This window comes from Cherax quadricarinatus, chromosome 45, assembly GCF_038502225.1.
Source record: "Cherax quadricarinatus isolate ZL_2023a chromosome 45, ASM3850222v1, whole genome shotgun sequence".
NCBI lineage: Eukaryota > Metazoa > Arthropoda > Malacostraca > Decapoda > Parastacidae > Cherax > Cherax quadricarinatus.
In genome coordinates, this window is record NC_091336.1 from 3,914,513 (window position 1) to 3,919,717 (window position 5,205).

Sequence of the window (5,205 nt, forward strand, 5' to 3'; positions counted from 1 at the left end):
GGTAATTTTTCACAGTGGGGGCAAATGCATGGTGTAACCAGTCATAGAAAAAGTCCCTAGTGACCCATGCCTTAGTGTTTGCCCTCCACAGCACACACAAATTAGCCTTGAACACTCTGGGAGCTTCAGAGTGATACACCAATAAAGGCTTCACTTTGCAATCACCACTAGCATTGGCACACATCAACAGAGTAAGCCCGTCTTTCATAGGCTTATGTCCTGGGAGTGCCTTTTCCTCCTGAGTAATCTACTTCCTGTTTGGCATTTTCTTCCAAAACAGGCCTGTTTCGTCACAATTAAACACCTGTTCGGTTTCAGTACTTCACTGTCTATGTACTCCTTGAATTCCTGCACATATTTTTCAGCCGCTTTGTGGTCCGAACTGGCAGCCTCACCATGCCTTATCACACTATGTATGCCACTATGATTCTTAAATCTTTCAAACCAACCTTTGCTGGCCTTAAATTCACTCACATCATCACTAGTTGCAGGCATTTTTCTAATTAAATCCTCATGCAACTTCCTAGCCTTTTCACATATGATCGCTTGAGAGATGCTGTCTCCTGCTATCTGTTTTTTGTTTATCCACACCAATAACAGTCTCTCAACATCTTCTATCACTTGCGATCTCTGTTTCGAAAACAAAGTTGCATCTTTGGCAAGAACAGCTTCCTTGTTTGCCGTTTTCTTGGCCACAATAGTAGCGATGGTTGACTGGGGTTTTGTGCACAACCTGGCCAGCTCGGAGACACACACTCCACTTTCATACTTAGCAATGATCTCTTTCTTCATATCCATAGTAATTCTCACTCTTTTTGCTGTAGGGTTGGCACTAGAAGCTTTCTTGGGGCCCATGGTGACTTATTTTGCAGGTGCAATCACTAAAAAGGCTGTGATATGAAATGTTCCGACTGTATGCTTGGAAGCGACCACGGTGGCTGGCTTGTAAACACTGGCACCCATGGAACAAGTGAGGCGGGCTCAGGCTGCACGTGGACGCATCTCGAACGAACCATGTTGAGCGAATTTTTTAGCCCTAGCCGAGGCAAAATTTTTGCATTAAAATGTATCACTAGGCGGATTTAACATTATGCGATGCGTTCGTTAGGAGAGGTTCCACTGTATTTCAGTTAGCCCTGAGTCACCGCCTTCCGTGACTATGTGGCTAAGCTGTTACTGAGTCATTGTTGCTAACCATAGCAAACTAATTTGAACTGCGACGCCCTGGGCGTCATCTCAGTTCAAGACAGGTTAGCAGAGGAGACAGGTCAGGTCTGGGTGCTCTCCATTATCATTGTAATATACGCTACCGAGACAACCTATGAGTGTGTTTATTACTCAAAATCTACCACTGAACTCCTACAACAAAACTGCAGACCTTGAGAATATGCAGTGAACTTTCACAGCATGTATAAACACAATAAAGCACCTAAATGGAAGTCCCTTGATTTAACCCTTTCAGGATCCATCCCGTAGATCTACGGCTTTTCGTTCAGGGTCCAAACCGTAGATCTACGCCATGAGCTCAGCTCACTCTGATAAACTGAGTGGTACATTTGGGCCTAGATATGAGAGAATACATCTATGTGGTATGTGTGCACCACATAAAACAGATCCTGCAGCACACTGTGTATAATGAGAGAAAAAAAATGAAATCATGATTTTTCGATTAAAACAGCAACTTTGCAGTGTTTTTTCGTATGTTTTTTATAGATGTATTTGCGATTTCTTGGTCTCATTTGATAGAATGGAAGACATATTACAGAAATAGATATGATTTTGATTGGTTTTAGCACTGGAAATGGCTTGAAACTGAGCTCAAAGTAGCAGAAATGTTAAATTTTTGCCGATATTCAAGAGTAAACAAACGACCTCACACGTCTAATACACATCAGCTGGTGGGTCTAATATACATTCACAAATATGGTGATGATATTTATACAATTATTACAGTATTGCATAACAGTAAATCTTCTATTTTTTGGTGTGAATAAAAAATCAAAATGGAATTTATTTGTAAAGCCTCAAAACATAACTAATGAACAGAGGAAATGTTAGTTTAGTGCCAGGAATGCCTACATTGTTCATTCTGGACCCTATTTTGAAATCGGAATATTTTGAACTTTGTGTTAAATTGGCCAAATTAACAATTTCCGATCACTTTATTTTGTAGTTGAAACAGTTGACTTGGCGATTTATTGTGCTCAATCGATAGAATAGAAGTAATACTAGTGAAATAGCTGAGAATTTGGTTGACTGGAATAATGTAATTGGCCTAAAATGGGAGTCAAAGTCGGCAAAATCGCCGATTCGTAAATATCGCTGACACATCAAAATTCGCGAGACCATAATTTCGTCAATTTTCCACCAAATTTCGTACTTTTTGCTTTATTACCTACACAAAAAGATTCTCTACGATTTCATAAGAAAAAATAACAAATTTTTTTTTTGAAAATTCTTGGACACTGGTGCGTGACTCCAGATTTGGGCCTTGGACCCTGAAAGGGTTAAAGTTCCTTGATTTGTACTCCCTGGAATGCAGGCGAGAAAGGTACACGATAATATACACTTGGAAATTCCTAGAGGGACTAGTCCCAAATCTGCAAACGGAAACTGCTCCCTACGAAAGCAAAAGACCTGGCAGGTGGTGCAACATCCCCCCAATAAAAATCAGGGGTGCCACATGTAAGCTAAGAGACAACACAATAAATTTATTAATGTTGGTAGAATTACCAACAATACGTTAGGTAAAAGGACACAAGTGCAACTAATGTGACAACCTTTCGCTTTATCAAGATGTTACGGCTTTATCAAGCCATAACGGCTCGATAAAGCTCTTGGAGAGCAAAACGTTGCCACAAAAAAATGTCACATTAGTTGCACTTGTGTCCTTTTACCTAACAACATAATAAGTGACAGGAGCCCAAGACTGTTCAACTGCTTCCCAGCATACATAAGGGGAATTACCAATAGACCCCCCTGGCTGTCTTCAAGAGGGAGCTTGACAGGCACCTAAAGTCAGCGCCTGACCAGCTGAGCTGTGGTTCATCTGTCAGTTTATGCACGAACAGCAGTAACAGCCTGGTTGATCAGGCCCTGACCCACTGCAAGTCCTGGTCATGGACCAGGCCGCGTAGGCAGTGACCACCGAAACCCCCTCCAAGTATAGCCTGGTTATTATAATACTGAAAGATACAGTAACAAATAAAACAAACTATAAAAATAAACTAGTAGGTAGTAGGTTGGTAGACAGCAACCACCCAGGGAGGTACTACCGTCCTGCCAAGTGAGTGTAAAACGGAAACCTGTAATTGTTTTACATGATGGTAGGATTGCTGGTGCCTTTTTTTCTGTCTCATAAACATGCAAGGTTTCAGGTACGTCTTGCTACTTCTACTTACACTTAGGTCACACTACACATACATGTACAGGCATATACAGTGGACCCCCGCTTAACGATCACCTCCAAATGCGACCAATTATGTAAGTGTATTTATGTAAGTGCGTTTGCACGTGTATGTTTGGGGGTCTGAAATGGACTAATCTACTTCACAATATTCCTTATGGGAAAAAATTCGGTCAGTACTGGCACCTGAACATACTTCTGGAATGAAAAAAGTTCGTTAACCGGGGGTCCACTGTATATATACACACATCCCTCTGGGTTTTCTTCTATTTTCTTTCTAGTTCTTATTCTTGTTTATTTCCTCTTATCTCCATGGGGAAGTGGAATAGAATTCTTCCTCCGTAAGCCATGCGTGTTGTAAGAGGCGACTAAAATGCTGGGAGCAAGGGGCTAGTAACCTCTTCTCCTGTATATATTACTAAATGTAAAAGGAGAAACTTTCGTTTTTCCTTTTGGGCCATCCTGCCTCGGTGGGATACGGCCGATGTGTTGAAAGAAAGAAAGAAAGAAACATGCAAGATTTCAGGTACGTCTTGCTACTTCTACTTACATTTAGGCCACACTACACATACATGTACAAGCATATATATATACACACCCCTCTAGGTTTTCTTCTATTTTCTTTCTAGTTCTTGATCTTGTTTATTTCCTCTTATCTTCATGGGGAAGTGGAACAGAATTCTTCCTCCGTAAGCCATGTGTGTTGTAAGAGGCGACTAAAAATGTCGGGGGCAAGGGGCTAGTAACCCCTTCTCTTGTATAAATTACTAAATTTAAAAAGAGACACTTTTGTTTTTCTTTATGGGCCACCCCGCCTCGTTGGGAAACGGCCGATTTGTTGAAAAAAACAATAAAAAATAAAAAAATAAACCAGAAAATCTTCAACTTCTAAGCAATGGATTACTGGTAGGATAACTGATGTTTTGTCTCTCCTGGGAGCTCTCACATCTTGCTACTATATAGGATCATTGATGCCTTGTTCCTTCTGATGTCTTCTCTCTTTTGGCAACTTTCACTCCTTTACATTATGTTGGATCACTGATGTCTTCTCTCTTCTGGAAGTATGCACTCCTTGATATTACAAACAATTTACTATAATAATTTTTATCTAGTAAAAGACTGGTGATAAATGTGGAGTTGCATGGAATGTAACCCTTTTTTCCCCATATGTTCTTCACTTTATGAAATACAATACAGTAAACGTCTGATAACAAGAGCTTCTACACAGTAAGAAGGGCAGAAAGTAGCAACTTCACTCTGACTGTACCCTTCTCCAGAAAATTATTACATCTGAGATCATTAATTCCTAGGATGGCTAAAGTCTGGAACATCTTCAAACGGTTATCATAAAAATATCAAATGAAATTGCTGGCCCACAGATGGCTCAAATTTCATCCTGTTCCCTATTTGTATGTCTCATAACAATAAAAAGGCTTTTAAATGAGCAGATATAGGCAACAGCTCTTAGCTTGTAAATAAAGTCAGGAATCCTTAACCTAACCTTGTAAAACCATGTGAAAAAAAAAAAGAGGGAAAGAGAGGGAGGGAGGTAAAGGAGGAGACGGGAGGAAGGAAGGAAGGAAGGAAGGAGAGAGAGAGAGAGAGAGAGAGAGAGAGAGAGAGAGAGAGAGAGAGAGGAGAGATAGAGAGAGTCGAGAGGAGAGAGAGAGAGAGAGAGAGAGAGAGAGAGAGAGACAGCGTTTTATGAAACAAGCTTTTAATGCCACAAGACGGCAGAGCAGCAATCCACTCTGGCTGTACCCTTCTCCAGAACATCACTCCATCTGAGATCATACATA